Here is a 12718-nt window from a genome sequence, read left to right as displayed (position 1 = left end):
TTTGTCTTTATTTCAATTTTGAATGATAGCCTTGCTAGTAATCTTATAGGCATTTGTTTTTTATCATTTGAATATTACATGTCAGTCCTTTCTGGCCTGCACATTTTCTGTTGAGATATCAGCTGATAGTCTTATGGGAGCTACCTTTTATATGACTAACTGTTTTTCTCTCAGTACTTTCAAGGTTATTTGACTTTAACTCACTATTTAATTATGGTATGTCTTATTGTGGGCTTCTTGCCTTTATCTTGTTTGGGACTCTGTGCATTGTGGATTTGTATGTCTATTTCCTTTGCCAAGTTAAGAAAGTTTTCTATCATTATTTTTTCAAACAGGTTTTCAATTCTTGGCTCTCTCTCTTCTCTTTCTGCTACCTCATGATGTGAATTTTGGTATACCTGATGTTCCAGAGGTCCTTTAAACTAGCCATATTTTTTAAATTATTATTTTTTTGCTGTTACAATTTGGTATTTTCTGCTACCTTATCTTCCAGGCCACTGATTCACTTCTCTGCCTCATTTAATTTGCTGTTGATTAATGTATTCTTCATTTTAGTTATTGTATTTTTTCAGTTCTCTTTTGTGTTTTCTATCTTCTATTGAAGTTTTACTGAATTTATCTATTCTCCCATGATCATTGAGGATCCTTATAACCACTGTTTTGAACTATGTATCTAATAGATTGCTTGTCATCATTTTACTTAATTTTTTTTTTTCTGGATATTTGTCCTGTTATTTTACTTGGTACATGTCTTTTTGCCTCCTTATTTTGTTTGACTCTGTTTCTATATATTATGTAAAGCTACATCTCCCAGTCTTGACAGAGTGGCCTTATGTAGATGGTGTCCTGTGGTGTCACTTGTCAGTCTACTTGGTCACCTGAACCATATACTCCAGGGGTGTCCCCTGTATTGGTTGTGTGTGCCCTCTTGTTTTACTTAGGCCTTGATTGTTGCTGGAATGTCAGTGTGTGAGGTTCACCTTCAGGATGACAGGCTCTGAGTGCTGGCCATGACTACACTGGATGAGCTATTGTGTGAGGTCTGACCCCATGGAGTGGGATTCACTTTAACAGGGTTCTGGTTCCAGCTTTGGCCACCCACTAGGTATGTAGGTTATAGACCTGTTTTGTGGGGTTCCTTTGAAATCTGAAGATGACAACCAGGTTTGTTGGGTAGAGCCGCTTTGGAGGAGCTCCAGTGAAAGTCAAGGTCAGTCTTCACTTGTGCCAGGCTTAGGGCCATTTGGTAGAAACAAGAAAGTGATCTGTGGTTGGTTGCAACTTGCATTGTTTGGAATCTCTGGGGAGAGAACTAAGGCAGGCTGCCACTTGTACCATGATTGAGATCTTTGGTGGACCCTATAATGTGAGCTGAGGCCAGCCATCATTTGTTCCTGGCTTGTGGCTACTTAGTTAAAGCTATATTACAAGGGAAGTCTGGTTGTCACTTTTGCCAGGCTTAGAGTCACTTTATGGAACTTATAATGTAAATTGAGACTGGTTCCACTTGTGCTGAGATCGGAGTCACTTATCAGGAACTGCAATGCAAGCCAAGGCTGACTGCTGGTTGTGTGGGGTCTGCGGATTTTTCAGAGAGGCTGTAGTGCAAGCTGAGGGTGGACATCACTTGTGTGGGATTTTTTTACCTTTAGGAAAGTTTGCAGCACAAGCCTAGGGCAGCTACCATTCATCCGAGTTTTGAGGAGTTATGGGAAACTCCACAGCATCAACCTAGGCAGGCCACTTTTGTGGAGAAGTCACTAGAAGAGACTTGGACAGTGTAAGCAATTTAGGTGAGACAGGATCTCAGGGAATACCAGGGTGGGGGACCCAGTGTTAGCCAGGTTAATAGAGAGCACAGATTTGAGGTGCCCACCTGCACCTGTCTGCATTGTGGGAGGACTCAACAAAGAAACAATGGTGCCTACCAGTCCTTCCATCTCTGGGTAGAGTTGTCCAACTAGTGCCCCTTCAGCCTTCACCCTGAAGTTATCAATTTAGCTCTTCCTAATATGTCCCTGGTGCTTTTCCAGTTGCTGCCCTTTTGCTGGAGCTTAAAGTGAGTGAGTTTGTGAGTTTGTGTGTGGGCCCTTTAAGAACAGCACCTACCTCTCTTGTAGCTCTTCTTCTATCTGGGACACAGTTCCTGCTGGTTTTCACAGTCAGAAGTTATGGTGCTTCTTTTTTCCCATACTGGTGCCCAAAGATGGGGAGTCTTATATGGGGTTGGGACCCCTTACTCCTCAGGAGTGACCGCCAGAGCCCAGATATCACTTCCAATTCTTAGTTGCTTCACAGTGGGTATGGACCTGCCTGGTGCATCTCCACCCTCCTTACCAGCCTTAACATGTCTTCTTATATTTTTAGTTATAGTTATTCTGTTCAGCTAGTCTTTAGGTGGATCTCAGTGATGGCTGGTCTATAATTTAGTTTTAATTCTGATGTGGTTGTGGGAGGAGGCAAGCATGACAGTTACTATGCCATTTTGAACAAAAGTTCCATAACCTTTTAATTTTATTCTTTTCCTTTTATGAAGGTATTGGTTGCAACTTACCCACTAAAATGATTTTATTAAGCATCAATGAAATGTGTTAGGAAAATATTACAGTAGAGGATTTTTCTTGTAATAAAAAAAGAATGACTTTCGAGAACCTTTAATCTCCCTGTATCCACAAAAAGCATCATAATGATTGAAACAGAGACATAATACTACTCTTCAGTTCAAAATTATTTCCTTTATTTTGTTTTAATAATATGTTTTAAAGTATTACTGGAAAAAATACTTATGATACTTATCTTATGGAAACATAAGCTCCTTATATCTGACATAATATCTTATATAGAACTGTCTTTAATGCCAAGTTAGTGATAAAAGTGAATCTTCTAGTCTCAAGACAACACACACACACAAAAAACAGACATTTAAAAAACTGTAATAAATAGGTTCTATACGTTAATGCAAGAAAAGAAATATTTTACATTATAAATTTAATGATCTTATAAAAAGTCATTTTCAAGTGAACAAACCAAGTAAAATGTATCAGCCCTAAAGAGGTTTTGATTTGTAAAAAATAGAATGTTACCCTAATCCCCCCCTCCCCCAAATCACATGTGTTTACTGAGTTTTACATGTTCAACACACATTTTTAAGCCTGCGGGAAGAATAGGTCAAAAAGAGGATGAAGGGGGTCAGATTAATCTGTAAGGAGAAATGTGTTTATTTTTCAACTATGAAGTAGTGTATGTATATAACCAGTCAAAAAGTTTTTCTTAACCCTGGATCCTTTTGTGATTAAATTATTGTTTGTGCATATTGAGTAACAGGGGTTCTCAAAATTTTTAAACCTAGAATATTTTTCACTCTTAAAAATGTCTAAAGGACCTCAAAGACTTTTTGTTTGGAATATGTCTATTGATATATACCATAATTTAAACTGAGAAAATTTTAAAGTATTTATATAGTATTCATTTAAATATAATGATAATAAACCCATAACATATTAAATTTTTTAAAAAGTAACTGTGTTTCTAAACAAAAACCTTAGAGGAATGGCATTTTTGACCATTTTTAAAACTCTCTTTAATGTCTGGTTTAATAGAAGGCAATTGGATTCAAATATCTGATTCTGCAATCAGACTGTGGTGATATGTAATTTTGGTTCAAGTAAATTAGGAAAACCCAGTCTCACTAATATGTTTATGAAGAATTTTAATATCTTCATACTATATATAGTTATTAGAAATTGAGACTTGCCATTTTATATATATATATATATTCACTGTTAAAATTATCTCAATTTACAACAATCCCCTTTATCCAAATTGTAAATTTGCCCCTTAGTTTAGAAATTATGTAGCTGAATTTAAATAAGCAAAGACCTATGACAGCAACATACACATATACAAGAATGGTTATGTTTGAAAATGAAGTTTGTTAAAGAAAGGAATTATTTATTCTCTTTGCTGGTTTTCTCTGATTATATCTGTGAAAAATATAATATATCTTTGTCATTCCATTGTCAGTTTTTATTCTTAGTAATTAAAGTCCATCTAATCTATTGTGATAATTGCTGGTTATCAAAGCAGGAAATTATAGCAAGAACTTTCAAAATGTTCATCAACAAATTGCACTGTTTGGTAGAAATGGATCCATTTCTAGAAAGAAGTAATCTTCAAAATCTGAATCAAGAAGAAACTGAAAATCTGAACAGATCATTTATAACCAATGAAATTGAAACAGTATTCAAAAAGCTCTCAACAAACAAAAGTCCTGGCCTGAATGGCTTCACAGGTAATTTTACCAAACATTCAAATGAAGACTAAAAACTGTACTTTTCAAATTATTCCAAAAAAATTAAAGAGAAATAAAGACTCTCAAGTTCATTTTAGGAAGCCAGTATTACCGTAATTCCAAAAATACATAAAGACACTCAGAGAAGGAAAAATATAAGCCAATATCTCTGATGAACATAGATACAAAAATCCCCAACAACACATTACCAAACCAAATCCAGTAATACATTAAAAAGGTCATACATTATGATCAAGTGGGATTTATTCCTAGGATGCAAGGTTGGTACAATATCTACAAATCAATTAATATGAGACACCACCTAAACAAAATAAAGGATAAAATTATATGACCATATCAATAGATGCAGGAAAAACATTTGACAAAATCCAGCACCCATTTATGATAAAAACTTTCAGCAAAGTGGAAATGGAATATACCTCAACATAATAAAGATCATATATGACAGATTCACAACTAATGTCGTGCTCAATGGAGAAATACTAAAAGCATTTCTCTTAAGATCAAGAACAAAACAGGGATATCCACTTTAACCAATCTTATTAAACCTAATACTGAAAGTCCAAGCCACAGCAGTTAAAAAGGGGAAGAAATAAAAGTCATCCAAATTGGAAAGAAAGAAGTAAACCATCATTATCTGCCGATGCGCATGATACTGTATATAGAGAATCCTAAAGATTCCACACAAGAGCCTGATAAATGAACTAATAAATGAATTTAGTAAAGTACCAATGTACAAAATAAATATTCAGAAATTGGTTGTTTTTTATACACCAAATAATGAACTATCAGAAGGGGAAACTAAGAAAGCTATTTCATTTACAATGACATCCAAAAAATAAATATTATAATACCTAGGAATATATTTAACCAGAAAGGTAAAAGACCTGTACTCAGAAAATTATAGGACATTGAAGAAAATGAAACTACAAATAAATGGAAAAATATACTGTGATTATGGATAGGAAGAATTAACATCATCAAAATGTCCATACTACCCAAAGCAATTTACAAATTCAGTGCAATTCTTACTAAAATACCAATGGCATATCTCACAGATACATAACAAATATTTCAAAAATTTACATGTAAACACAAAGGACCTGACTAACCTCAGCAGTGGTGAGAAAGAACTATGCTGGAGGTATCATGCTGCCTCCAACTACACAACGAGGCTGTGGTAATCAAACAACATGGCACTGGCATAAAAAAACAAAAACAAAACAAGCAAACAAACAAACAAAATCCACCAGACATACAGATCAATGGAACAGAGTAGAGAACCCAGAAATAAACCCATGCTTTATGGTTAATTAATACATGACAAAGAAGGTAAGAACATACAATGGGGTAAAGACAGTCTATTCCATAAATGCTGCTGGGAAAATGAGACATATATATGCAAGAAAATTAAAGTAGACCACCTTCTTACACCATATTCAGAAATAAACTAAAATGGATTCAAGTGTTAAATGTAAGACTCAAAACCATAAAACTTTTAAAAGAAAACATAGGCAGTGAAATTTCTAATGTTTCTCCTAGCAATATTTTTTCTGATATATCTCTTTGGGCAAAGGAAACAAAAGAAAAAATAAGCAAATGAGATGACATCAGACTAAAAACTTTTTGCACAACAAAGAAAACCATCAACAAAACAAAAACACAAGCTACTGAATGGGACAACATATTTGCCAATGATACTTCTGATAAGGGGTTAATATCCAAAATTTATAAAGAACTGACACAACTCAACATCAAAAAAACTAACAATGCAATTAAAAAATGGGCAGAGTACCTGAATAAACACTTCTCCAAAGAGGACTTAGATGGCAAATAGACATATGAAAAGATGTTCAATGTCATTAATCATCAGAGAAAAGAAAATTAAAACCACAATGAGATGTTACTTCACACTTGTCACAATGGCTATCATCAATAGTGGTGTGAGGTTTTTGAGAAACTAGAACCCTTGTGTGCTGTTGGTGAGAATGCAGATTGGTGCATCCACTATGGAAAACAATATGGAGGTTTCTCAATATATAAAACCGAAACTGCCTTATAACCCAGCGATTCCACTTCCAGGTATATATTTGAAGAAACTCAAAACACTAATTCAAAAGACTATATGCACACCTATGGTGATTGCAATATTATTTACAATAGTCAAAATGTTGAAGCAACCTAAGCACCCATCAATGGATGAGTAAATAAGAAAGAAGTGGTACATATGTACAATGGAATATTACTCAGCCATAAGAAGAATGAAATCTTACCACTTGCAACAACATTGATAGACCTACAGGTTATTATGCTAAGAGAAATAAGTCAGAGAAAGACAAATACTATATGATTTCACTTATATGTGGAATCTGAAGAACAAAATAAATGAACAAACACCACAGAAACAGACTCATAGATACAGAGAACAAACTAATAGTTGCCAGAGGGAGGAGGTTTTTGGGGGACTGGGATTAAAAGATGAAGAGATTAAGAAGTATAAATTGGTAGTTACAAAATAGTCACAGGATGTAAAGTATAGCACAGGGAATATAGTCAATAATATTGTAATAACTATGTACAGTGCCAGATGGCACTTGAAATATCAGAGGGACCACTTTATAAACTATATGATTGTCTAACCACTAAGCCATACACCTGAAACTAATACAAAATAATATTGAATATAAACTGTAATTGGAAAATAAAATTGAAAAACAAATAATTAAAACTAATAAACAAATTAATATTTCAGGACACAAAATTAAAAAATTAAAATAAACTTATAAATGCTTACTTGGGAGCTACTTAGAACAACTTAAATAGTTGTTATTAGCTTAACACACAATAAATATTGAAGAGTCCAAAAATATAAAATGTTTGGGTTAGTCAGAGAATGGAGCAGCTTTTAGAGTGGACCCAGAAGCTGAATTTATGTTATGAGAAACACTGCTCTGGGCAGGTGAACATGTGAGAGAGCTGGGAGCAGCAGCACAATTAAGTAACACTGTCTGCATTTTTCTGCCTCCCCATCTGAGCAGCAATCTTCACCCATATTTTCAAATGATGAGGATAGGACAGGGGTTTATTTCACCTCCTCCTCTTAAGCACACAGAGGTGTGCTGTTGGCTTGTAAATTGGAAATTCCCATTTCTCCAGGGAACAGAAAGGAGCAGTCAATGGCAGAATGGAGGGTGCAGAGAATATGGCTCACTTTGGCTGTGTGAAGTAGCCCCCAGCCACAAGCTTTCAGAATTAGATTAGATTGCACTGTTTATTTCTTCAAGCTTTTCTTTGTCTCAGAGTTTCACTTAACCATACAAGACATCACAGACCTTGAAAGATAATTTTTAACTAGAAAGTAACCTATTTATAAGAATGATTTTTATCAAGTGGTTCTAACAGGCTTATGTTTTCTAGCCTTAGGGTGTTAGAAATTATTTCTAAAGCAAACAAATGGGACTCAAAGTCAAAGACCAGAAATAGGTGTTGAGAGACTGATATGTGACCAGTACTTCTTCAGAAGAATCCCAGTCTTATTAACTGGTACATCATTAAAACTGCTCTCTGTAACCTGGGCATCATTTTTTTTAAACTAGAGAAAAGATAATTATAATTTTTGTGATTTTTTAATGTTATTTTACCATGTGGAATCTTTTTTATGATTTACAATGAAATGTTTCCATCTTTACACCTTCCCCTCAAATGTTTATTTATGTTGTCTCTATCCATTGTTATGTATGTAGCAAGACTCTTTTGAGCAATTGGCTTTTTAAAGAAGCAAAGAAGAAATGGATATTCTTAGTTTAAGTAAATAATGAAATACCATCATGGAAATAAATTTATCTTGATGCTAAAAACCAACTCATTTCCTTTTAATGGAAATTTCATAGCAGAGATACAGATCAATAACTCACATATGAACTGTTTATATTTGTTCCTGCTTCCTTAATTCTTCTTAATTTATTTTCTCTCTTATAGCTTACTTTTAGTGGCCTCTTCATTTGATAGTCTCTCTGACTCAAATGTTTTTTACTACCTTCTCTATTTAAATTAAGTTCTCTTTGTCTTTGAAGATTCAGCTTCAGCATGGTCTCCTTTTGGAGACCCCACTAGTGACTAATGTGAAGCAACTTCTTTATACCATCTACCCATGAGAGTCCTGTGCATGTGTGTACCGTATGTGGGCATTTCAGTAGTTATGCCTGTCCATCTCCACTTGGGGGATATGTCTCCCATATCTTTAAATTCTCTACCCCTAACCCCAGCCCTTTGCACATCACACGTTTTCAAAGTTTGCTGAATATGCCCAGCTGGGTGTGGCTCAGTGGTTAAAGCATCGACCTAGGATCCAGGCGATCAGGGTTCGATTCCCAGTCAGGGCACATGCCCGGGTTGCGGGCTGCAGCCGATCAATGACTCTCTCATCATTGATGTTTCTATCTCTCTGTCTCCCTCTCCCTTCCTCTCTCTGAAATCAATAAAAATATATAAAAAAAAAGTTTGCTAAATAAATGAATTAATTTGTTTTCTTTAGCAAATAGGAACCCAAGAAGGTCTCTAAACAGTTGTAGCTTTAACACTAGATAGACAGAATATACATGATTTTATTATGTAGTTTTTTAAAAAAAATTAAAAACAGTATCTAAGACAAATTTTAATAAAAGAATAAAGTAATGTTAGCATATTTCTCTCCAATATCTCTGGAAAGTGCAATTTGAGATTATCTAGCACACATAAAACTACAGGGAAACTTTTTTGTGTGTGTCATACACAACAGTTGTAAACTATAATTTGATAATTGGAACTAATAGTAAATTAAAACAAAGTGACCCTCAAGAATTTTCTAAGAAAACAAAATATAACAGTAAAAAAAACAGTTTATATCAGTGCTTGATATATAATGGATGTTCACTAAATATTATTAGAGTTGAATGCATCATGCTCCTGGGCTAGCAGACAGTTTGGTATGATTTAAGTGAATGGTTGGTGTGAAGGAACCAGGGGAATGAAACTGGGCGCATATGGAGAGGACAGATGATGTTTTTGTATGTTGCTGTAAGGTTTTGGACTTCGTGAAGAATTTTCACATGAAAATGATGTAATATAGGCTAACATCTTGGGGAGATAAGTGGAATATAAAGGGGAGTATAAGAGTGTGAAATGGGGGGCCAACACACAAGGTAGACAGCCATAGCAAGCATATTATGTGGGGCTGACATAGTAAGGTTGCCATGGCAAAGAAAAGGGGAGATGAATTCCAGAGATGCTTATGACTTGGTGGTTGATTAGATATGGAGATGAGTGGGTCAGAAAAGCTGGAATGACTTCTCATGTTCTATTTTGGAAAATGAGAAGAAGAAATCACTATTTTCTAAATATGGAACACAGGAAGAGAAGCAAGTTTGTCAGGGAGAAAAATAAATGAATTCAGCTTTGGACAATGTGAGGTCCAGGTGCCTGTGCGATATTGAGGCAAACACGTGCAACATGATCTTACTATGGAGGTGATGATATTGATTTAAATGAACTCTCAGATTTTAAAGTAATTGGAGTAAAAGTAGGAGCTAGAGCCATGATAAAGAATAGAGATCAGTCAGAGACAGAGTGTAAGACCAGAACTAAGCATAGAACTCTGAAGAGCAACAATAGTCAAAGAATCCCTAGAGAAAGAGAAGCTCATGAAGGAAATTGAGATGAGACTTCCAGAGAGTTCAAAATAAAACCAAAAGAGAGTGAAGTCAATTTTGAACTTCATTTCCAGAAATATGAGCTGAATCACGCTAGCAAGGTAAATAACCTCTCTGAGCATCTCTACCTTCCAGATTTAAAAATGAATATGACAACAGTATCTATCTTGTTGTATTTATGTGAGGATTAAGTACTGTAATATATGGAGAGCACTTGGCAATGTCTAGCCTACAAAGGTAAGTGTACAATAATTGCTGTTGTTAGAAGGAGTATTAGTAGTAATAGAAATTATGAAGTAGTGATAGTTGGAGAAATCATCACTTATTAAGAGAGTTTGAAAATTAATTTAATATGATTTTTAACATTTGAAAATCTAAGAAAAAGGTAAGGGAAGACAGGTGCTCAATACTGCCCAAGGGATTTGGCAACTTAGACTTGATTGGTGATTATGCTAAACACAATTTTAGTGGGACCAGAGAACCTACTGCAATATGGATAAAGTGTTAATGAAAGCTGAAGAAACGGGTTCATTATGTAAAGTCCTCTATGATTTGGAGTAGATAAACAGGGCAACAGTTAATTGTAGCCCTCTCAGCCAGGCATTTCTGGCTTATTCCAACTTGGCCTTTCATAAATTCTATAGTTGCCCTTTTTTGTTCATACTGTTCCTCTTCCTAGAAAGCCTGAGCCTGCTCTAATCACCCCTCTCTCTAAAACTCAACCAAACTTCCAACTTTGCCATGAATGCCCTTTAATCTCCCACTTTCAGTGACTCTCTTGTATTCACTCCTTTAGTGTGTAACCCTTGTATCATTCCCACAACACCTAGGATGGATTGCCTTGATGCTATTGGTCTATTTCCCAAGCAGATTCTACCAAATGCCTCTAAGAGCAGTGATTTTTGATCTTATTAGGTTATGCAATGCATGGTTTTTACTTGTTTGATAATGATAAAATGGTTGGAACACATTATAACATAATTTAAAGTTGTTTTTTTCATTAGCTTGGACAATGTGATATCGGTATCAGAACTTCTAATTTATATACTTAGTTAAAGTCTAAAAGCATTCAGAAAAGGATATTACCTGCTGATGTCAGCCCAATCTTATTCTGTGATTTAAAGTGACTTACATTTAAGCGTATTTAAAATAACATAGTTCTTCAACTATTCTTTCCATTCTTATAATTTATCTATTTGATTTTTTATGGCATTGCAAAGCCAAAAGAACTATACTTTTATAAAAACTTTCAATCATATTTTATAAACTCTAAGGTAAGTTTCAGTTATAATGATCTATTTTAGTATGTCCTTGATTTTTTATAAATAAACAAGTGATAAGTTGAAGTGAGTTAGAATAAGGTAGCACAAATGCTTAATAAGCTATAGAGAAAAAGTATTTTTAAATGATATTTTTATTACATACTGTAATTTCATGTTATATAAATATATTATTTTGATTTAGAAACTAAAAATGATAGCAAAGTAAAAAAATTAGAATGAGAGTAAACAGAGTAAAATGTTAAACATACACTATTTGAAATGGGGTTTTACTAATGTGTGCACTGTTAAGAACTATGGCTTTTCAAATGAACTTGAAAATATATCAGTAGTTGATATGATTAATTAGAATCAATGGGTGAAGCTAATGATCATGTTGTTCTTTGTGGTTTATCCTTTATTTTAAAAACAAAGAAAATTACAGTATCTTATTTGTAAACATTACTCTTCATAAGAAAACAAATGGATCATTCTGTATTCAGTTCTGATTTTGTTACAGCACCTGTTGAAAAATTTAATAAAATGTTATTGGCCTTGTGGACAACAATAAATATTGACAGTAATTTAAATTTTAGTTACAAATAGAAATACAGTTGTGTGAAACCCTTTTTTAAAAATTGAGATCTTCTATATTAAGGTTTTATGAAACTTTTATGCATTTCATTTGTTTGGAAGCTTGCCTCATTATTAGTAGTTAGTGTTAGAGAAAGCTAGGAATGAGGACTGGATTTGAAACTCTTGACTCCTTGCATGCCTTAGTAGTGATAAGGAAGACAAATTTTCAGGAAAATGAAGAATGTTTCACTGTTTAACAATACAATACTTGGTGTACACACAGGTCCCCTCTCTCTCTCTCTTACACACATACACACACAAAAACACCTGTAATTATATTAATAATACATATACTTTTGCTTTATACTCATTGAATCTAAATCCTTAACCTATAAGCTATTTTGCACCATGTTAAAAAGTAGGAAACTTAGAAACAAAAAGATTAAATAAGGAATTTAAAGTCACACAGAATAGCTGGTAGAGCTGGGATTCAAACTCTGGTCAATCTAACTCCAAAGCATATCTTTCTTCTACTAAATCACATGTCCCTAAGAGAGGACAGTTTGGCTGCAAAAGAGACAAATGAAGCTCATGCCTGATTCAGTACTGGGAGGGAGCTACTGGGGTAAGCAGTGCTAGACATTAATAAATATAAAGAGGAATAAATGCCAGGAGAATCCTGTGCTCTGTTAACACATTTTTAAACACAGATAAGCCTGGCCGGGAGTGGCTCAGCCGTTAAGTGTCGACCTAGGATCCAGCCGATCAGGGTTCGATTCCCGGTCAGGGCACATACCCGGGTTGTGGGCTGCAGCCAGTCAATGACTCTCTCATCATTGATGTTTCTATCTCTGTCTCTCCATCTCCTTTCCTCCCTCTGAAAT

At 34.6% G+C, this 12718-nt stretch overlaps 1 protein-coding gene across 2 annotated transcripts in view; it reads left to right on the top strand.

Moving 5' to 3' along the window:
• Positions 1–12718, top strand: part of FREM2 (FRAS1 related extracellular matrix 2) — a 294853-nt gene that overhangs the window by 64616 nt on the left and 217519 nt on the right. The gene's annotated exons all lie outside the window — the stretch shown is intronic.

Source organism: Miniopterus natalensis, chromosome 2 (assembly GCF_054644295.1).
Source record: "Miniopterus natalensis isolate mMinNat1 chromosome 2, mMinNat1.hap1, whole genome shotgun sequence".
Lineage (NCBI taxonomy): Eukaryota > Metazoa > Chordata > Mammalia > Chiroptera > Miniopteridae > Miniopterus > Miniopterus natalensis.
This window is presented reverse-complemented; position numbering and strand designations above follow the sequence as displayed.